Source organism: Cryptomeria japonica, unplaced genomic scaffold, assembly GCF_030272615.1.
Source record: "Cryptomeria japonica unplaced genomic scaffold, Sugi_1.0 HiC_scaffold_119, whole genome shotgun sequence".
In the NCBI taxonomy this organism is placed as follows: Eukaryota; Viridiplantae; Streptophyta; class Pinopsida; order Cupressales; family Cupressaceae; genus Cryptomeria; species Cryptomeria japonica.
Genome location: NW_026728941.1, coordinates 135,001 through 157,500, shown reverse-complemented (window position 1 = coordinate 157,500; position 22,500 = coordinate 135,001). Strand labels below are relative to the sequence as shown.

The following is a 22,500-nucleotide window of genomic DNA, read 5'->3' as shown; positions in this document are numbered from 1 at the left end:
GTTTGGTGGGGTTTCTCGCATTGGCTCTTCCCAGGCCCGGTTGTTGGGTGCGCTCCCACCCTGGCGCGCGCGAAGTTGGAAGTTGGGTTAATTGCCCGGGCGCGCACCTTCGCCAGGGTGGGCACCTTGGTGCGCACACCTTGGCTGGGCTGCGCACCAGGGCGGGCTCAAGATGGCACCAGCATTCCCTTTTTCTCACTATCTTTCAAAACGGAAATTTTAAAATCTCGTTTTTTTTTTGCCTTTTATGGAAATTAGTGAAGGCATCGCATCAAAGGTGCGCACCTCGCTGCCCACCTTGGTGTGCTCCGAGGTGCCCACCACGGTGCGCAACGCCGGTGCGAACCCGGGAGCGCCCCGATGTGTGCTCCAAGGTGCGGCGTGCACGAAGTCGGACCCCGGTTTGCCCCGGGTGCGCACCTCGCGTGCACCTTGGTGCGCACACCTTGGCTGGGTTGCGCGGCCTGGTGGGCACCATGGTGCGCACCAAGGAGCGCTCCGAAGTGTGCTCCAAGGTGCGGCGTGCACGAAGTCGGAGCCCGGTTTGCCCCGGGTACGCACCTCGCGTGCACCTTCGCCGGGGTGGGCACCTCGGCTGGGTTGCGCGCCCTGGTGCGCACCAAGGAGCGCTCCGAAGTGTGCTCCAAGGTGCGGCGTGCACGAAGTCGGAGCCCGGTTTGCCCCGGGTGCGCACCTTCGCCGCGGTGCGCACCATGGCGTGCACGAAGTCGGAGCCCGGTTTGCCCCGGGTGCGCACCTCGCGTGCACCTTCGGCGGGGTTGCGCGCCCTGGTGGGCACCATGGTGCGCACCAAGGAGCGCTCCGAAGTGTGCTCCAAGGTGCGGCGTGCACGAAGTCGGAGCCCGGTTTGCCCCGGGTGCGCACCTCGCGTGCACCTTCGGCGGGGTTGCGCGCCCTGGTGGGCACCATGGTGCGCACCAAGGAGCGCTCCGAAGTGTGCTCCAAGGTGCGGCGTGCACGAAGTCGGAGCCCGGTTTGCCCCGGGTGCGCACCTCACGTGCACCTTCGCCGCGGTGGGCACCATGGCGTGCACGAAGTCGGAGCCCGGTTTGCCCCGGGTGCGCACCTCGCGTGCACCTTCGCCGGGGTGGGCACCTCGGCTGGGTTGCGCGCCCTGGTGCGCACCAAGGAGCGCTCCGAAGTGTGCTCCAAGGTGCGGCGTGCACGAAGTCGGAGCCCGGTTTGCCCCGGGTGCGCACCTCGCGTGCACCTTCGCCAGGGTGGGCACCTCGGTGCGCACACCTTCTCAATGTTTTCTTGCCTTTTCTGGAAATTGGTGAAGGCAGCGCATCAAAGGTGCGCACCTCGGTGTGCTCCGAGGTGCGAACCCGAGAGCGCTCCGAGGTGCCCACGAAGTCGAAAGTCGGGTTAATTGCATTGTTTTCCCCGGGTGCGCTCCGAGGTGCGCAACATCGGCGCGCACCAAGGAGGGCTCCGAAGTGTGCTCCAAGGTGCGCACGATGGCGTGCACCTCTGGTGCGCACGATTCGGAGCTCGGTTTGACCGGGGTGCGCACACCTTGGCTGGGTTGCGCACCTTTTGTGCGCTCCAAGGTGCGCACGAAGTCGGAGCTCGGTTTGCCCCGGGTGCGCACCTTCGCCAGGGTGCGCACCTTGATGCGCACGCCTTGGCTGGGCTGCGCACCTTGGTGGGCGCCATGGTGCGCACCTTTCGTGCGCTCCAAGGTGCGCACGAAGTCGGAGCTCGGTTTGCCCCGGGTGCGCACCTTGGTGGGCGCCATGGTGCACTCCGAGGTGCCCAAGATTGGTGCGCACCAAGGAGCGCTCCGAAGTGCGCTCCAAGGTGCGCGCGAAGTCGAAAGTTGGGTTAATTGTCCGGTTTGCCTCGGGTGCGCACCTTGCGTGCACCTTCGCCAGGGTGGGCGCCTTGGTGCGCACACCTTGGCTGGGCTGCGCACACCTTGGCACCCGCGTTTCCTTCATTTTAAATTTTTTTTTTTTACAATCTCTCAAGTGGGAAATTCTATAATCTCAACTTTTTTTGCCTTTTCAGGAAACTTTTGAATGGAGCGCATCATTGGTGCGCTCCGAAGTGTGCTCCAAAGCTCTCTCCAGCTGCGTGCACCTGCCCCGGCCGCGCACCCGGCCCCGCCCAGCTTCGCTCACCTGTCCCGGGCGTCTGGTGCGGAACCTTAGAGTAAGAAACATCACCGTGCACCTTGGCCAACGTGCGCGACTCGACCGAGCGCGCACTGGCCGAGGTGCACACCGATTTCACCTGGGTGCGCGCGCAGCACCTCGGGCGCACCGGGGTGCGCGCACAACGCCCGGGTTGCACCGTGGCCTGTGTGCTCGGGGCGCCTCGGGTGCGCGCTCGGTGTCGCCCCCGCGCGCGCGGTAGTGCGGGCAGCGCACCCCGGCCCGGCCCGGCCCCGACGAGAACGCAAACGGGCAAAAGGTTTATTCAAATAGCATTGCGACGCCCGGCGAAAAACTAAAAAAGGGTGCAACACCGGGACTTCCCGGGAGGTCACCCATCCCAGTACTACTCCGGCCCAAGCGCGCTTAACTGCGGAGTTCTGATGGGATCCGGTGCACTAACGCTGGTATGATCGCACCCGTTATGAGCTTGTCGCAGTGTGTACTTAGCAAACCGCGACCCACGTGCGAATCCACCCCGGCCACCCACCCCCGTCGAGGTGCACACCCTCCCTCGCGAAGTGCGCCCCGTTCGCCAAGTGTGAGCCCTGCCCGGGTGCGCGCACCTTGCTAGGGCGTCGGGTGTGCACCCGGCCCGGCCTACGTGCGTGCACCTGGAGGGGGCGTCGTGTGCGTGCAGTGTCCCGTCTGCAACGCGGTGCCCACACACCACCTCGGGCGCAACGACCTGCGCTCACATGTGGGCCGAGTGCACCTTGGTGCATGTTCGGGGCGCCTCGGGTGCACGCTCGATCTTGCCCCGGTGCACCAAGGCGCTCGGTTTGCCCCGGGTGCGCACTTGGTGCAAGGTGGGCACCCAAAATAGGGATCAAGCACCAAAACACAAGTTTCGGGATGCAAAATGGGACCCAAGGACCACAAATGCGTTCCAAGACCCATGATGGGTCCACGAGAACAAAAATGTGTTCCGAGACTTAATAAACAAATATTGGGTTTTAGGAGAAGAAACATGCTCTGATGCCCAAAACGAGAATCGACCCCGAAAAGGCCACAGGCCAAAAGTGGGATGCGAGACAAAAAAAAATGGGACCCGAGGACCAAAATTGGGTTCCCAGGTCGAAGACAGGGCAACCGGACAAGAAACGACCTCTAAGGCTCGAAATGAGTCCCGACGACTAAAACTTGACAAGAAGCACCCATCAGGCACCCAACTCGACACCCATGGGATGCCGACCCACCCGGGCTTCCACCTAGCACACCTTGGCACCCACCCACCCTCGCACCCAACCTCGCACCCAACTTAGCACCTTTGAACCCACATTGGCACTCACCCTGACCCTGGCACCTTGGAACCCACATTGGCACTCACCTTGACCCTGGCACCCACCTTTGCACTCACCTTGGGACCCACCCTGGCTCCCACCTCGGCACCCACCCAGACACCCACCTTGGTTCCTTGGCACCCACCTTGGATCCTTGGCACCCACCCCGACACCCACCTTGGCACGCAACTTGGCTACTTGCCACCCACCTTGGCTCCTTGACGCCCACCCCGACAACCACCCCGTGACCTACCCTGGCTAGGGTTGGTGCACACCCACCCTGGTGCCCACCTTGGCACCCACCCTATGACCCACCTTGGCACGCACCTTAGTACCCACCCCGTTACCCACCCTAGGACCCACCCCGTGACCCACCTTGGCCAGGGTGGGTGCCTTGGTGCGCACAACTTGCCTGGGCTGCACACCAGGGCGGGCTCAAGATGGCACCCGCGTTCCGTTTTTTTCACTATCTTTCAAAACGGAAATTTTAAAATCTCATTTTTTTCTTTTTTTTGCCTTTTCTGGAAATTAGTGAAGGCAGCGCATCAAAGGTGCGCAATGCTGGTGCGAACCCGGGAGCGCTCCGATGTGTGCTCCAAGGTGCGGCGTGCACGAAGTTCGAGCCCGGTTTGCCCCGGGTGCGCACCTCGCGTGCACCTTCGCCGGGGTGAGCACCTTGGCTGGGTTGCGCGCCCTGGTGCGTACCAAGGAGCGCTCTGAAGTGTGCTCCAAGGTGCGGCGTGCACGAAGTCGGAGCCCGGTTTGCCCCGGGTGTGCACCTCGGGTGCGCACCTCGCGTGCACCTTCGCTGCGGTGGGCACCTTGGCTGGGTTGCGCGCCTTGGTGGGCACCATGCAGTGCACGAAGTCGGAGCCCGGTTTGCCCCGGGCGCGCACCTCCGCCAGGGTGGGCACCTTGGTGCGCACAACTTGCCTGGGCTGCGCACCAGGAAGGGCTCAAGATGGCACCCGCGTTCCGTTTTTTTCACTATCTTTCAGAACGGAAATTTTAAAATATCGTTTTTTTTTGCCTTTTCTGGAAATTAGTGAAGGCAGCGCATCAAAGGTGCGCAACGCTGGTGCGAACCTGGGAGCGCTCCGATGTGTGCTCCAAGGTGCGGCGTGCACGAAGTCGGAGCCCGGTTTGCCCCGGGTGCGCCCTGGTGGGCACCATGGTGCGCACCAAGGAGCGCTCCGAAGTGTGCTCCAAGGTGCGGCCTGCACGAAGTCGGAGCCCGGTTTGCCCCGGGTGTGCACCTCGGGTGGGCACCTTGGTGCGCATGCCTTGCCTGGGCTGCGCACCAGGGCGGGCTCAAGATGGCACCCGCGTTCCTTTTTTTTCACTATCTTTCAAAACGGAAATTTTAAAATCTCATTTTTTTTTGCCTTTTTCTGGAAATTAGTGAAGGCAGCACATCAAAGGTGCGCACCTCGCTGCCCACCACGGTGCGCAACGCCGGTGGGCACCCGGGAGTGCTTCGAAGTGTGCTCCAAGGTGCTGCGTGCACGTTGTCGGAGCCCGGTTTGCCCCGGGTGCGCACCTCGCGTGCACCTTCGTCGGGGTGGGCACCTTGGCTTGGTTTGCCCCGGCTGCGCTCCGAAGCGGGGTTATTGGAGCGCCGCCTCTTTTTTTGTCGGAGCGTTTGGTGGGGTTTCTCGCATTGGCTCTTCCGAGGCCCGGTTGCCACCCTGGCGCGCACGAAGTCGGAAGTAGGGTTAATTGCCCGGGTGCGCACCTTTGCCAGGGTGGCACCTTACCTGGGCTGCGCACCAGGGCGGGCTCAAGATGGCACGCGCGTTCCGTTTTTTTCACTATCTTTCAAAACGGAAATTTTAAAATCTCCTTTTTTTTTTGCCTTTTCTGGAAATTAGTGAAGGCAGCGCATCAAAGGTGCGCACCTCGCTGCCCACCTTGGTGTGCTCTGAGGTGCGCACCCGGGAGCGCTACGAAGTGTGCTCCAAGGTGCGGCGTGCACGTTGTCGGAGCCCGGTTTGCCCCGGGTGCGCACCTCGCCTGCACCTTGGCCGGGGTGGGCACCTTGGCTGGGTTTGCCCAGGGTGCGCTCCGAAGCGGGGTTACTGGAGCGCCCCCTCTTTTTTTGTCAGAGAGTTTGGTGGGGTTTCTCGCATTGGCTCTTCCCAGGCCCGGTTGTTGGGTGCGCTCCCACCCTGGCGCGCGCGAAGTTGGAAGTTGGGTTAATTGCCCGGGCGCGCACCTTCGCCAGGGTGGGCACCTTGGTGCGCAAACCTTGGCTGGGCTGCGCACCAGGGCGGGCTCAAGATGGCACCAGCATTCCCTTTTTCTCACTATCTTTCAAAACGGAAATTTTAAAATCTCGTTTTTTTTTTGCCTTTTATGGAAATTAGTGAAGGCATCGCATCAAAGGTGCGCACCTCGCTGCCCACCTTGGTGTGCTCCGAGGTGCCCACCACGGTGCGCAACGCCGGTGCGAACCCGGGAGCGCCCCGATGTGTGCTCCAAGGTGCGGCGTGCACGAAGTCGGACCCCGGTTTGCCCCGGGTGCGCACCTCGCGTGCACCTTGGTGCGCACACCTTGGCTGGGTTGCGTGGCCTGGTGGGCACCATGGTGCGCACCAAGGAGCGCTCCGAAGTGTGCTCCAAGGTGCGGCGTGCACGAAGTCGGAGCCCGGTTTGCCCCGGGTGCGCACCTTCGCCGCGGTGGGCACCATGGCGTGCACGAAGTCGGAGCCCGGTTTGCCCCGGGTGCGCACCTCGCGTGCACCTTCGCCGGGGTGGGCACCTCGGCTGGGTTGCGCGCCCTGGTGCGCACCAAGGAGCGCTCTGAAGTGTGCTCCAAGGTGCGGCGTGCACGAAGTCGGAGCCCGGTTTGCCCCGGGTGTGCACCTCGCGTGCACCTTCGCTGCGGTGGGCACCTTGGCTGGGTTGCGCGCCTTGGTGGGCACCATGCAGTGCACGAAGTCGGAGCCCGGTTTGCCCCGGGCGCGCACCTCCGCCAGGGTGGGCACCTTGGTGCGCACAACTTGCCTGGGCTGCGCACCAGGAAGGGCTCAAGATGGCACCCGCGTTCCGTTTTTTTCACTATCTTTCAGAACGGAAATTTTAAAATATCGTTTTTTTTTGCCTTTTCTGGAAATTAGTGAAGGCAGCGCATCAAAGGTGCGCAACGCTGGTGCGAACCTGGGAGCGCTCCGATGTGTGCTCCAAGGTGCGGCGTGCACGAAGTCGGACCCCGGTTTGCCCCGGGTGCGCACCTCGCGTGCACCTTGGTGCGCACACCTTGGCTGGGTTGCGCGCCCTGGTGGGCACCATGGTGCGCACCAAGGAGCGCTCCGAAGTGTGCTCCAAGGTGCGGCGTGCACGAAGTCGGAGCCCGGTTTGCCCCGGGTGCGCACCTCGCGTGCACCTTCGCCGCGGTGGGCACCATGGCGTGCACGAAGTCGGAGCCCGGTTTGCCCCGGGTGCGCACCTCGCGTGCACCTTCGCCGGGGTGGGCACCTTGGTGTGCAGACCTTGGCTGGGTTGCGCGCCCTGGTGGGCACCATGGTGCGCACCAAGGAGCGCTCCGAAGTGTGCTCCAAGGTGCGGCCTGCACGAAGTCGGAGCCCGGTTTGCCCCGCGTGTGCACCTCGGGTGGGCACCTTGGTGCGCATGCCTTGCCTGGGCTGCGCACCAGGGCGGGCTCAAGATGGCACCCGCGTTCCTTTTTTTTCACTATCTTTCAAAACGGAAATTTTAAAATCTCATTTTTGTTTGCCTTTTTCTGGAAATTAGTGAAGGCAGCGCATCAAAGGTGCGCACCTCGCTGCCCACCACGGTGCGCAACGCCGGTGGGCACCCGGGAGTGCTTCGAAGTGTGCTCCAAGGTGCTGCGTGCACGTTGTCGGAGCCCGGTTTGCCCCGGGTGCGCACCTCGCGTGCACCTTCGTCGGGGTGGGCACCTTGGCTGGGTTTGCCCCGGCTGCGCTCCGAAGCGGGGTTATTGGAGCGCCGCCTCTTTTTTTGTCGGAGCGTTTGGTGGGGTTTCTCGCATTGGCTCTTCCGAGGCCCGGTTGCCACCCTGGCGCGCACGAAGTCGGAAGTAGGGTTAATTGCCCGGGTGCGCACCTTTGCCAGGGTGGGCACCTTACCTGGGCTGCGCACCAGGGCGGGCTCAAGATGGCACGCGCGTTCCGTTTTTTTCACTATCTTTCAAAACGGAAATTTTAAAATCTCCTTTTTTTTTTGCCTTTTCTGGAAATTAGTGAAGGCAGCGCATCAAAGGTGCGCACCTCGCTGCCCACCTTGGTGTGCTCTGAGGTGCGCACCCGGGAGCGCTACGAAGTGTGCTCCAAGGTGCGGCGTGCACGTTGTCGGAGCCCGGTTTGCCCCGGGTGCGCACCTCGCCTGCACCTTGGCCGGGGTGGGCACCTTGGCTGGGTTTGCCCAGGGTGCGCTCCGAAGCGGGGTTACTGGAGCGCCCCCTCTTTTTTTGTCAGAGCGTTTGGTGGGGTTTCTCGCATTGGCTCTTCCCAGGCCCGGTTGTTGGGTGCGCTCCCACCCTGGCGCGCGCGAAGTTGGAAGTTGGGTTAATTGCCCGGGCGCGCACCTTCGCCAGGGTGGGCACCTTGGTGCGCACACCTTGGCTGGGCTGCGCACCAGGGCGGGCTCAAGATGGCACCAGCATTCCCTTTTTCTCACTATCTTTCAAAACGGAAATTTTAAAATCTCGTTTTTTTTTTGCCTTTTATGGAAATTAGTGAAGGCATCGCATCAAAGGTGCGCACCTCGCTGCCCACCTTGGTGTGCTCCGAGGTGCCCACCACGGTGCGCAACGCCGGTGCGAACCCGGGAGCGCCCCGATGTGTGCTCCAAGGTGCGGCGTGCACGAAGTCGGACCCCGGTTTGCCCCGGGTGCGCACCTCGCGTGCACCTTGGTGCGCACACCTTGGCTGGGTTGCGCGGCCTGGTGGGCACCATGGTGCGCACCAAGGAGCGCTCCGAAGTGTGCTCCAAGGTGCGGCGTGCACGAAGTCGGAGCCCGGTTTGCCCCGGGTACGCACCTCGCGTGCACCTTCGCCGGGGTGGGCACCTCGGCTGGGTTGCGCGCCCTGGTGCGCACCAAGGAGCGCTCCGAAGTGTGCTCCAAGGTGCGGCGTGCACGAAGTCGGAGCCCGGTTTGCCCCGGGTGCGCACCTTCGCCGCGGTGCGCACCATGGCGTGCACGAAGTCGGAGCCCGGTTTGCCCCGGGTGCGCACCTCGCGTGCACCTTCGGCGGGGTTGCGCGCCCTGGTGGGCACCATGGTGCGCACCAAGGAGCGCTCCGAAGTGTGCTCCAAGGTGCGGCGTGCACGAAGTCGGAGCCCGGTTTGCCCCGGGTGCGCACCTCGCGTGCACCTTCGGCGGGGTTGCGCGCCCTGGTGGGCACCATGGTGCGCACCAAGGAGCGCTCCGAAGTGTGCTCCAAGGTGCGGCGTGCACGAAGTCGGAGCCCGGTTTGCCCCGGGTGCGCACCTCGCGTGCACCTTCGCCGCGGTGGGCACCATGGCGTGCACGAAGTCGGAGCCCGGTTTGCCCCGGGTGCGCACCTCGCGTGCACCTTCGCCGGGGTGGGCACCTCGGCTGGGTTGCGCGCCCTGGTGCGCACCAAGGAGCGCTCCGAAGTGTGCTCCAAGGTGCGGCGTGCACGAAGTCGGAGCCCGGTTTGCCCCGGGTGCGCACCTCGCGTGCACCTTCGCCAGGGTGGGCACCTCGGTGCGCACACCTTCTCAATGTTTTCTTGCCTTTTCTGGAAATTGGTGAAGGCAGCGCATCAAAGGTGCGCACCTCGGTGTGCTCCGAGGTGCGAACCCGAGAGCGCTCCGAGGTGCCCACGAAGTCGAAAGTCGGGTTAATTGCATTGCTTTCCCCGGGTGCGCTCCGAGGTGCGCAACATCGGCGCGCACCAAGGAGGGCTCCGAAGTGTGCTCCAAGGTGCGCACGATGGCGTGCACCTCTGGTGCGCACGATTCGGAGCTCGGTTTGACCGGGGTGCGCACACCTTGGCTGGGTTGCGCACCTTTTGTGCGCTCCAAGGTGCGCACGAAGTCGGAGCTCGGTTTGCCCCGGGTGCGCACCTTCGCCAGGGTGCGCACCTTGATGCGCACGCCTTGGCTGGGCTGCGCACCTTGGTGGGCGCCATGGTGCGCACCTTTCGTGCGCTCCAAGGTGCGCACGAAGTCGGAGCTCGGTTTGCCCCGGGTGCGCACCTTGGTGGGCGCCATGGTGCACTCCGAGGTGCCCAAGATTGGTGCGCACCAAGGAGCGCTCCGAAGTGCGCTCCAAGGTGCGCGCGAAGTCGAAAGTTGGGTTAATTGTCCGGTTTGCCTCGGGTGCGCACCTTGCGTGCACCTTCGCCAGGGTGGGCGCCTTGGTGCGCACACCTTGGCTGGGCTGCGCACACCTTGGCACCCGCATTTCCTTCATTTTAAATTTTTTTTTTTTACAATCTCTCAAGTGGGAAATTCTATAATCTCAACTTTTTTTGCCTTTTCAGGAAACTTTTGAATGGAGCGCATCATTGGTGCGCTCCGAAGTGTGCTCCAAAGCTCTCTCCAGCTGCGTGCACCTGCCCCGGCCGCGCACCCGGCCCCGCCCAGCTTCGCTCACCTGTCCCGGGCGTCTGGTGCGGAACCTTAGAGTAAGAAACATCACCGTGCACCTTGGCCAACGTGCGCGACTCGACCGAGCGCGCACTGGCCGAGGTGCACACCGATTTCACCTGGGTGCGCGCGCAGCACCTCGGGCGCACCGGGGTGCGCGCACAACGCCCGGGTTGCACCGTGGCCTGTGTGCTCGGGGCGCCTCGGGTGCGCGCTCGGTGTCGCCCCCGCGCGCGCGGTAGTGCGGGCAGCGCACCCCGGCCCGGCCCGGCCCCGACGAGAACGCAAACGGGCAAAAGGTTTATTCAAATAGCATTGCGACGCCCGGCGAAAAACTAAAAAAGGGTGCAACACCGGGACTTCCCGGGAGGTCACCCATCCCAGTACTACTCCGGCCCAAGCGCGCTTAACTGCGGAGTTCTGATGGGATCCGGTGCACTAATGTTGGTATGATCGCACCCGTTATGAGCTTGTCGCAGTGTGTACTTAGCAAACCGCGACCCACGTGCGAATCCACCCCGGCCACCCACCCCCGTCGAGGTGCACACCCTCCCTCGCGAAGTGCGCCCCGTTCGCCAAGTGTGAGCCCTGCCCGGGTGCGCGCACCTTGCTAGGGCGTCGGGTGTGCACCCGGCCCGGCCTACGTGCGTGCACCTGGAGGGGGCGTCGTGTGCGTGCAGTGTCCCGTCTGCAACGCGGTGCCCACACACCACCTCGGGCGCAACGACCTGCGCTCACATGTGGGCCGAGTGCACCTTGGTGCATGTTCGGGGCGCCTCGGGTGCACGCTCGATCTTGCCCCGGTGCACCAAGGCGCTCGGTTTGCCCCGGGTGCGCACTTGGTGCAAGGTGGGCACCCAAAATAGGGATCAAGCACCAAAACACAAGTTTCGGGATGCAAAATGGGACCCAAGGACCACAAATGCGTTCCAAGACCCATGATGGGTCCACGAGAACAAAAATGTGTTCTGAGACTTAATAAACAAATATTGGGTTTTAGGAGAAGAAACATGCTCTGATGCCCAAAACGAGAATCGACCCCGAAAAGGCCACAGGCCAAAAGTGGGATGCGAGACAAAAAAAAATGGGACCCGAGGACCAAAATTGGGTTCCCAGGTCGAAGACAGGGCAACCGGACAAGAAACGACCTCTAAGGCTCGAAATGAGTCCCGACGACTAAAACTTGACAAGAAGCACCCATCAGGCACCCAACTCGACACCCATGGGATGCCGACCCACCCGGGCTTCCACCTAGCACACCTTGGCACCCACCCACCCTCGCACCCAACCTCGCACCCAACTTAGCACCTTTGAACCCACATTGGCACTCACCCTGACCCTGGCACCTTGGAACCCACATTGGCACTCACCTTGACCCTGGCACCCACCTTTGCACTCACCTTGGGACCCACCCTGGCTCCCACCTCGGCACCCACCCAGACACCCACCTTGGTTCCTTGGCACCCACCTTGGATCCTTGGCACCCACCCCGACACCCACCTTGGCACGCAACTTGGCTACTTGCCACCCACCTTGGCTCCTTGACGCCCACCCCGACAACCACCCCGTGACCTACCCTGGCTAGGGTTGGTGCACACCCACCCTGGTGCCCACCTTGGCACCCACCCTATGACCCACCTTGGCACGCACCTTAGTACCCACCCCGTTACCCACCCTAGGACCCACCCCGTGACCCACCTTGGCCAGGGTGGGTGCACCCACCCTGGTGCCCACCTTGGCACCCACCCATCCTAGCACCCAGCCTGTGACCGGGCTTGGAACCCAACCTTGCACCCGCACCCGTCTTGGCCAGTGTGGGTGCGCACCCATCCTGGCACCCACGTTGTGACACACCCTTTAACCCACGCACCCTAGCACCCACGTTGGCACCCACCTTGGAACCCAACCTAGCAACTTGGCACCCACCCCGTGACCCACCTTGGCATCCACCATAGCAGTCGCCGACTTGGCACCCACCTCGGCACCCACCTTGACACTTGTGGACCCACCTTGCCACTCACCCTAGCATCGACCCATCCTAGCACCCACCCTGGCACCTTTGCACCCTAGCACTCACCCATCCTAGCACCTAACCTGTGACCCACCTTGACACTCACCCTCGCACCCACCTTGGAACCCAACCTAGCACCCACCCACCCTGACACCAACCCTAGCACCTACCCACCCTTGCACCCACCCTGTGACCCATCTTGGCACCCACCCATCCTACCACTCAACCTATCACCCACCTTCTCACCCACCTTGGCATCCACCTTAGCACCCACCCACACTGGCACCTTGGCACCCACCTCGGGCAAGGTGGGTGCACACCCACCCTGGCACCCAATTTAGAACCCACCGAGCATGTTACCCACCTTGGCACCCACATTGCAGCCCACCCTAGTACCCACCCTATGACCCACATTGGCATCCACACCCTAGCACCCAGGCACCTCGACACCCGCCTTGACACCCACCCTAGCACTGAACCTGTGACCCACCTTGGAACTCACCCTAGAACCCACCCACCCTGTGAACCACCTTGGCATCCACCTTAGCACCCACCCACCTTGGCACCCACTCTAGCACTCACCCATCCTAACACCCAACTTGTTACCCACCTTGGCACCCGCCCTCGCGTCCACCTTGAAACCCACCCTAGCACCCACCCACGCAGGAGCCCACCTTGGCACCCAACCTAACACCCACGCATCCTGGCACCCAACTTGTGACCCACCTTGGAACCCACCCTAGTACCCACCTTTGAACCCACTATATCACCAACCCACCTTGGCACCCACCCTATGACCCTCTTTGGAATCCACCCTAGCACGCACCCACCCTGGCACCCACCATGGAGCGCACCCTAGCACCCACCCACCTCGGCACGCACCTCAACACCCACCTTGGTGTGCGCACTGCGCCAACCTCTCAAAGACCCTATGTGGTGCGCTCCAAAGTGTACACCTTTGGTGCGCTCCAAGGTGCGCACCTTTGGTGCACACCGAGGTGCACACCAAAGTGTGCACCGAGGTGAGCACCAAAGTGCACTCCAGGGTGCACACCAAGGCGTGCACCTTTGGTGCGGTCAATGCAAACGAATTCGGAAGTTGGGGTCGATGTCCTAATCGCTGCTGCAGACTACACGTATGAGAATCGGACAAATAGCTTTATATAGGGGAGGTGTTGCGTTTGATGGGTCGACTCCCCTGGTTGTGTGCACTGCACCAACTTCAAAGACCCTGTCTTGTTTAAGAAGTCAAAAGTTGGGGTGGATGTCCTAATCATTGCTGCAGTCTACGCATGTATGAGAATCAGACAAATAGCTTATATAGGGGAGGTGTTGCATTCGGTGGGTTGACTCCCCTGGTTGTGCGCACTGCGCCAACCTCAAAGACCCCGCATAGCAGAAGAAGTCGGAAGTCGGATTTTGGTGAGCACCAAGGCGTGCACCTTTGGTGCGGTCAACGCAGACGAATTCAGAAGTTGGGGTGGATGTCCTAATCGTTGTTGCAGGCTACACATGTATGAGAATCAGACAAATAGCTTATATAGGGGAGGTGTTGGGTTTGATGGGTCAACTCCCTTGGTTGTGCGCATTACGCCAACCTCAAAGACCTTGTTTTCGTTAAGAAGTCAAAAGTTGGGGTCAATGTCCTAATGGCTCCTGCAGGCTACACATGTATGAGAATCGGACAAATAGCTTATATAGGGGAGGTGTTGGGTTTGATGGGTCGACTCCCCTGGTTGTGCGCATTACGTCAACCTCAAAGACCTTGTTTTCGTTAAGAAGTCAAAAGTTGGGGTCGATGTCCTAATTGCTCCTGTAGACTACACATGTATGAGAATCAGACAAATAGCTTATATAGGGGAGGTGTTGGGTTTGATGGGTTGACTCCCCTAGTTGTTCGCATTACACCAACCTCAAAGACCTTGTTTTCGTTTAGAAGCCGAAAGTTGGGGTCGATGTCCTAATTGCTCCTGCAGGCTACGCATGTATGAGAATCAGACAAATAGCTTATATAGGGGAGGTGTTGGGTTTGATGGGTCGACTCCCCTGGTTGTGCGCATTGCGCCAACCTCAAAGACCCTGCATTGCGGATGAAGTCGAAAGTCAGAGTTTGGTGTGCTACAAGGTGTGGTCGAAGGTGCTCACCTAGGTGTGCACCTTTGGAGCACAGGAAAAGTGCCCTCCAAAAGTGCGCACCTTTGGAGTGCACAAAAGTGCCCTCCAAAAGTGCGCACCTTTGGAGCGCAGAAAAGTGCCCTCCAAAAAGTGCCCTCCAAAAGTGCGCACCTTTGGAGCGCAGAAAAGTGCCCTCCAAAAAGTGCCCTCCAAAAGTGCGCACCTTTGGAGCGCAGAAAAGTGCCCTCCAAAAAGTGCCCTCCAAAAGTGCGCACCTTTGGAGCGCAGAAAAGTGCCCTCCAAAAAGTGCCCTCCAAAAGTGCGCACCTTTGGAGCGCAGAAAAGTGCCCTCCAAAAAGTGCCCTCCAAAAGTGCGCACCTTTGGAGCGCAGAAAAGTGCCCTCCAAAAAGTGCCCTCCAAAAGTGCGCACCTTTGGAGCGCAGAAAAGTGCCCTCCAAAAAGTGCCCTCCAAAAGTGCGCACCTTTGGAGCGCAGAAAAGTGCCCTCCAAAAAGTGCCCTCCAAAAGTGCGCACCTTTGGAGCGCAGAAAAGTGCCCTCCAAAAAGTGCCCTCCAAAAGTGCGCACCTTTGGAGCGCAGAAAAGTGCCCTCCAAAAGTGCGCACCTTTGGAGCGCACAAAAGTGCCCTCCAAAAGTGCGCACTTTTGGTGCGCACCAAGGCGCTGGTTCGGTCGTTGCAGGCGAGTTCGGAAGTTGGGGTCGATGTCCTGAGCGGAGGTGCAAACTACACAGGTGTCGGAATCGGACAAATAGCTTATATAGGGGAGGTGTATGCTTCGATGGGTCGACTCCCCAGGTTGAGCGCACCGCGCCAACCTCAAAGACCCTACGGTATGGATGAAGTCGGAAGTTGGGTCCGATGACCGATTCGATTAGTAGGTATGCTCATGAGGTCGGAATTTGGGTCCGATGACCTGCCATGTGCAGGAAGGCGAATGTTGACACTGTGCGTTGCAAGGTGCACACCAAGGCGCTGGTGCGGTCTTTTTAGTCGAGTTCGGAAGTTGGGGTCGATGTCCTGATCGGAGGTGCAAGCTACACAGGTGTGGGAATCGGACAAATAGCTTATATAGGGGAGGTGTATGCTTCGTTGGGTCGACTCCCCGGGTTGAGCGCACCGCGCCAACCTCAAAGACCCTACGGTATGGATGAAGTCGGAAGTTGGGTCCGATGACCGATTCGATATGTAGGCATACTCGCGAGGTCGGAATTTGGGTCCGATGACCTGCCACGTGCAGGAAGGCGAATGTTGGCACTGTGCGTTGCAAGGTGCGCACCAAGGCGCTGGTTCGGTCGTTGGAGGCGAGTTCGGAAGTTGGGGTCGATGTCTTGATCGGAGGTGCAAACTACACAGGTGTGGGAATCGGACAAATAGCTTATATAGGGGAGGTGTATGCTTCGTTGGGTCGACTCCCCGGGTTGAGCGCACCGCGCCAACCTCAAAGACCCTACGGTATGGATGAAGTCGGAAGTTGGGTCCGATGACCGATTCGATATGTAGGCATACTCGCGAGGTCGGAATTTGGGTCCGATGACCTGCCATGTGCAGGAAGGCGAATGTTGGGACTGTGCGTCGCAAGGTGCGCACCAAGGCGCTGGTGCCGTCGTTGCAGTCGAGTTCGGAAGTTGGGGTCGATGTCCTGGTCAGAGGTGCAAACTACACAGGTGTGGGAATCGGACAAATAGCTTATATAGGGGAGGTGTATGCTTCGATGGGTCGACTCCCTGGGTTGAGCGCACCGCGCCAACCTCAAAGACCCTACAGTATGGATGAAGTCGGAAGTTGGGTCCGATGACCGATTCGATACGTAGGCATATTGGCGAGGTCTGAATTTGTGTCCGATGACCTGCCATGCGCAGGAAGGCGGAATTTGGGTCCGATGACCGAGTTGATGGCGTGCCATGCGCAGAAAGGCGGAATTTGGGTCCGATGACCGAGTTGATGTTGATGGCCCGCCATGCACAGGAAGGCGGAATTTGGGTCCGATGACCGATTTGAAGGCGTGCCATACGCAAAAAGGCGGAGTTTGGGTCCGATGACCGAGTTGATATTGATGGCCCGCCATGCGCAGGAAGGCGGAATTTGGGTCCGATGACCTGACATACGCATGGAGTCCGACTCGGGGGCCGATGTTCGATTCGATGACTTGCATTGTGGGTAAAGTCGGAAGTTGTGGTCTTTGACCCGATTCGATGACCAGACTTCGGCTGCTTGAGAATCGGACAAATAACTTATATAGGGGAGGTAGTGTTCTCGAGCATCCTCCCCCCGTGCCCATTTATGTCGATTGATGCTGGTGCTCGACTGGTTGGAGCGCTCGGATGCAAAAATCTTGCACCAGGATTTATCGATTGTGATGGACACGGCAAGTCTCCTGATTGCTATGCAGGAGCTCATCGTGAATCTCTATGCGGCCTTGGTATGGACTCGACCTGCGGAATGGTTCGGCAATGGTAGTCGCTCCAACACGTCCTTGCAATGGCCACAGAGGTGATTCGACTAGAGCTCCAGTCTAGCTTTTGGGTTGCTTGGCGGACTGGTATAGCCGCGATCGAGTTCCGGCCATGAACGTTTTAGATAGCTCTTGGGCTTTCTGGGACGGAAGTCGGAAGTTTGGGCTGTTGTCCGATTTGATGACCATTCTTCGGATGTGTGAGAATCGGACAAATAACTTATATAGGGGACTGTGTTGTCTCACGCAGCCCCCTCCGTGCCCCTCTATCTCGACCGATGTTGGTGCTTGAAAGGGTTGGGATCGCTCGGATTTATAAACGTGCACCACCATTTGTCGAGTGTGAGGGACGCGGCAGGTCTCCTAAATGCTATGCGGGCGCTCTCTGAGAATCTCTATCCGGCCTCGACACAGACTAGTCTTGCTGAATGGTTTGGCACTGGTAGTCGATCCAACACGTCGTTGTTGTGGCCGCCTAGGCGATTCGATTCGAGCCCCCGTCTAGCTTTTGGGTTGCTTGGCGGATTTTGCCCTATCCGCAAGTGAGCTCGGTCCCTAAACGTTCGAGAAACCCGATTGCTATGCGCCGACTCTCTTTCTTGCGAGCCTCCATCTAGCTTTTGGGTCTCTACGGAACGGAAGTCGGAATCTGGGACCGTTGTTTGATTCGACGAGGCAGACTACGGTTGTGCGAGAATCGGACAAATAACTTATATAGGGGAGGTGTTGACTGGAGCATTCTCCCCCGTGCCCCTCTAACTCGACCAATGCTGGCGCTCGAACGGTGGTAGCGCTCGGATTTTCATTGAGCGCCAGCATTGGTCGATTTAGAGGGGCATGCGAGATTCCCGAATGCTATGCGAGGGCTCTAACGGAAATGTCTATTGGTTTCGGTATGGATGCAATTGCGAGTGGTTCGGCAAAGGTAGTCGTTCCGATGCGTCCATGTCGTGGCCAAATCGATAATTCGATTTGAGCCCTCGTATAGCATTTGGGTCTCTCGATGTGATTCCGCATTCCAGTCCCTTTGGGCACTGCTTGAGCCGCATCCCAGGGGGTTCCCTTCCCAATAATCTGCCTCGCAACCCGATTGCTATGCGGTGAGGCTCCTCGGCCGCCTCGGAACTATCTGTGTATCAGACGCATCGCGGGATAAGGGGTTGGCAACGGTAGTCGCCCCAAGCGCGTCCGATGCTTGGACCATTCCGAGGCGGCCCTGAAGCCTCTTCCGTCTAGCCGTTGGGTCCTTCTCGCCGCATCCCTCGCCTCGCACCCCGATTGCTATGCGGTGAGGCTCCTCGGCCGCCTCGGAACTATCTGTGTATCGGACGCGTCGCGGGATAAGGGGTTGTCACTGGTAGTCGCCCCAAGCGCGTCCGATGCTTGGACCATTCCGAGGCGGCCCTGAAGCCTCTTCCGTCTAGCCGTTGGGTCCTTCTCGCCGCATCCCTCGCCTTGCACCCCGATTGCTATGCGGTGAGGCTCCTCGGCCGCCTCGGAACTATCTGTGTATCGGACGCGTCGCGGGATAAGGGGTTGTCACTGGTAGTCGCCCCAAGCGCGTCCGATGCTTGGACCATTCCGAGGCGGCCCTGAAGCCTCTTCCGTCTAGCCGTTGGGTCCTTCTCGCCGCATCCCTCGCCTCGCACCCCGATTGCTATGCGGTGAGGCTCCTCGGCCGCCTCGGAACTATCTGTGTATCGGACGCGTCGCGGGATAAGGGGTTGTCATTGGTAGTCGCCCCAAGCGCGTCCGATGCTTGGACCATTCCGAGGCGGCCCTGAAGCCTCTTCCGTCTAGCCGTTGGGTCCTTCTCGCCGCATCCCTCGCCTCGCACCCCGATTGCTATGCGGTGAGGCTCCTCGGCCGCCTCGGAACTATCTGTGTATCGGACGCGTCGCGGGATAAGGGGTTGTCACTGGTAGTCGCCCCAAGCGCGTCCGATGCTTGGACCATTCCGAGGCGGCCCTGAAGCCTCTTCCGTCTAGCCGTTGGGTCCTTCTCGCCGCATCCCTCGCCTCGCACCCCGATTGCTATGCGGTGAGGCTCCTCGGCCGCCTCGGAACTATCTGTGTATCGGACGCGTCGCGGGATAAGGGGTTGTCACTGGTAGTCGCCCCAAGCGCGTTCGATGCTTGGACCATTCCGAGGCGGCCCTGAAGCCTCTTCCGTCTAGCCGTTGGGTCCTTCTCGCCGCATCCCTCGCCTCGCACCCCGATTGCTATGCGGTGAGGCTCCTCGGCCGCCTTGGAACTATCTGTGTATCGGACGCGTCGCGGGATAAGGGGTTGTCACTGGTAGTCGCCCCAAGCGCGTCCGATGCTTGGACCATTCCGAGGCGGACCCGAAGCCTCTTCCGTCTAGCCGTTGGGTCCTTCTCGCCGCATCCTTCGCCTCGCACCCCGATTGCTATGCGGTGAGGCTCCTCGGCCGCCTCGGAACTATCTGTGTATCGGACGCGTCGCGGGATAAGGGGTTGTCACTGGTAGTCGCCCCAAGCGCGTCCGATGCTTGGACCATTCCGAGGCGGACCCGAAGCCTCTTCCGTCTAGCCGTTGGGTCCTTCTCGCCGCATCCCTCGCCTCGCACCCCGATTGCTATGCGGTGAGGCTCCTCGGCCGCCTTGGAACTATCTGTGTATCGGACGCGTCGCGGGATAAGGGGTTGTCACTGGTAGTCGCCCCAAGCGCGTCCGATGCTTGGACCATTCCGAGGCGGACCCGAAGCCTCTTCCGTCTAGCCGTTGGGTCCTTCTCGCCGCATCCCTCGCCTCGCACCCCGATTGCTATGCGGTGAGGCTCCTCGGCCGCCTTGGAACTATCTGTGTATCGGACGCGTCGCGGGATAAGGGGTTGTCACTGGTAGTCGCCCCAAGCGCGTCCGATGCTTGGACCATTCCGAGGCGGACCCGAAGCCTCTTCCGTCTAGCCGTTGGGTCCTTCTCGCCGCATCCCTCGCCTCGCACCCCGATTGCTATGCGGTGAGGCTCCTCGGCCGCCTTGGAACTATCTGTGTATCGGACGCGTCGCGGGATAAGGGGTTGTCACTGGTAGTCGCCCCAAGCGCGTCCGATGCTTGGACCATTCCGAGGCGGCCCCGAAGCCTCTTCCGTGTAGCCGTTGGGTCCTTCTCGCCGCATCCCTCGCCTCGCACCCCGATTGCTATGCGGTGAGGCTCCTCGGCCGCCTTGGAACTATCTGTGTATCGGACGCGTCGCGGGATAAGGGGTTGTCACTGGTAGTCGCCCCAAGCGCGTCCGATGCTTGGACCATTCCGAGGCGGCCCCGAAGCCTCTTCCGTGTAGCCGTTGGGTCCTTCTCGCCGCATCCCTCGCCTCGCACCCCGATTGCTATGCGGTGAGGCTCCTCGGCCGCCTTGGAACTATCTGTGTATCGGACGCGTCGCGGGATAAGGGGTTGTCACTGGTAGTCGCCCCAAGCGCGTCCGATGCTTGGACCATTCCGAGGCGGACCTGAAGCCTCTTCCCTCTAGCCGTTGGGGCTTTCTCGCCGCATCCCTCGCCTCGCACCCTGATTGCTATGCTGTGAGGCTCCTCGGCCGCCTTGGAACTATCTGTGTATCGGACGCATCGCGGGATAAGGGGTTGGCAGTGGTAGTCGCCCCAAGCGCATCCGATGCTTGGACCATTCCGAGGCGGCCCTGCAGCCTCTTCCGTCTAGCCGTTGGGGCCATCTCGCCGCATCCCCCACCTCGCACCACGATTGCTATGCGGTGAGGCTCCTTGGCCGCCTCGGAACTATCTGTGTATCGGACGCATCGCGGGATAAGGGGTTGTCACTGGTAGTCGCCCCAAGCGCGTCCGATGCTTGGACTATTCCGAGGCGGCCCTGCAGCCTCTTCCGTCTAGCCGTTGGGGCCATCTCGCTGCATCCCCCACCTCCTCGGCCGCCTCGGAACTATCTGTGTATCGGACGCATCGCGGGATAAGGGGTTGGCAGTGGTAGTCGCCCCAAGCGCGTCCGATGCTTGGACTATTCCGAGGCAGCCCTGCAGCCTCTTCCGTCTAGCCTTTGGGGCCATCTCGCCGCATCCCTCGCCTCGCACCCCGATTGCTATGCGGTGAGGCTCCTCGGCCGCCTGGGAACTATCTTCGTATCGGACGCATCGCGGGATAAGGGGTTGTCACTGGTAGTCGCCCCAAGCGCGTCCGATGCTTGGACTATTCCGAGGCGGCCCTGTGGCCTCTTCCGTCTAGCCGTTGGGGCCATCTCGCCGCATCCCCCACCTCGCACCCCGATTGCTATGCGGTGAGGCTCTTCGGCCGCCTTGGAACTATCTTCGTATCGGACGCATCGCGGGATAAGGGGTTGTCACTGGTAGTGGCCCCAAGCGCGTCCGATGCTTGGACTATTCCGAGGCGGCCCTGCAGCCTCTTCCGTCTAGCCGTTGGGGCCATCTTGCCGCATCCCCCACCTCGCACCCCGATTGCTATGCGGTGAGGCTCCTCGGCCGCCTTGGAACTATCTTCGTATCGGACGCATCGCGGGATAAGGGGTTGTCACTGGTAGTCGCCCCAAGCGCGTCCGATGCTTGGACTATTCCGACGCGGCCCTGTGGCCTCTTCCGTCTAGCCGTTGGGGCCATCTCGCCGCATCCCCCACCTCGCACCCCGATTGCTATGCGGTGAGGCTCCTCGGCCGCCTTGGAACCATCTTCGTATCGGACGCATCGCGGGATAGGGGGCTGTCACTGGTAGTCGCCCCAAGCGTGTCCGATGCTTGGACCATTCCTAGGCGGCCCTGAAGCCTCTTCCGTCTAGCCGTTGGGGCCTTCCCGCCCCATCCCTCGCCTCGCACCCCCGATTGCTATGCGGTGAGGCTCCTCGGCCGCCTTGGAACCATCTGTGTATCGGACGCATCGCGGGATAAGGGGTTGGCACTGGCAGTCGCCCCAAGCGCGTCCGATGCTTGGACCATTCCGAGGTGGCCCTGAAGCCTCTTCCGTCTAGCCGTTGGGGCCTTCCCGCCCCATCCCTCGCCTCGCACCCCGATTGATATGCGGTGAGGCTCCTCGGCCGCCTTGGAACTATCTGTGTATCGGACGCATCGCGGGATAAGGGGTTGGCACTGGTAGTCGTCCCAATCGCATCCGATGCTTGGACCATTCCGAGGCGGCCCTGCAGCCTCTTCCGTTTAGCCGTCGGGGCCTTCCCGCCGCATCCCTCGCCTCGCATCCCGATTCCTATGCAGTGAGTCTTCTCGGCCGCCGCGGAACTATACCTGTTATTGCTACTGCATCCTTCGGCTGGTAACCTCCTCTGCCGCCTTGGAACGTTCTCTTTGTCGGACGCGTCGCGGGATAAGGGGTTGGCACTGGTAGTCGCCCCAAGCGCGCCCGATGCATAGACCGCTCCGAGTCGACCTTGCTTTCAGCCTCTCACATGCATAGACCTCTCTGAGTCGACCCTGCAGCCTCTCACGTTTAGCCTTTGGAATCTCGCCTCACAACATGATTGCTATCCTTGATGCATCCCTTGCCTCGAGCCCTGATTGCTTTCTTGGCTGCATCCCTCCTCTCCTCACAGCCCGGTTGTCATCACTGCTTCATCCGTCGCTTCATGCATTCTGGCTGCTGGGCCCTTCCCACCGCACACCTCGATTGCTATCTCTTCTGCATCACACACCCCGATTGCTATCTCTGCTACATCCCTCGGCTCTCACTTCTGCATCCTTCGCCTCACACCTCGATTGCTATCAATGCTGCATCCGTAACCTCACACCCCGATTGCTATGCGGGGAGGCTCCTTGGCCGCCTTGGAAATTTCTGTGTGTCGGACGCACCGCGGGATAAGGGGTTGGCACTGGTAGTCGCCCCAA

General features: G+C 60.8%; 2 non-coding genes across 2 annotated transcripts; both read right to left on the bottom strand.

Annotated features, from left to right (window-relative positions):
• Positions 1-2,482: 2,482 nt before the first annotated feature.
• LOC131865780 (5S ribosomal RNA) lies at positions 2,483-2,601 on the bottom strand. The gene has a single exon (XR_009364453.1). It is a non-coding gene; the product is annotated as a 5S ribosomal RNA (ribosomal RNA).
• Positions 2,602-10,405: 7,804 nt separating this feature from the next.
• On the bottom strand, positions 10,406-10,524 carry LOC131865794 (5S ribosomal RNA). The gene has a single exon (XR_009364467.1). It is a non-coding gene; the product is annotated as a 5S ribosomal RNA (ribosomal RNA).
• Between the last annotated feature and the right edge of the window lie 11,976 nt (positions 10,525-22,500).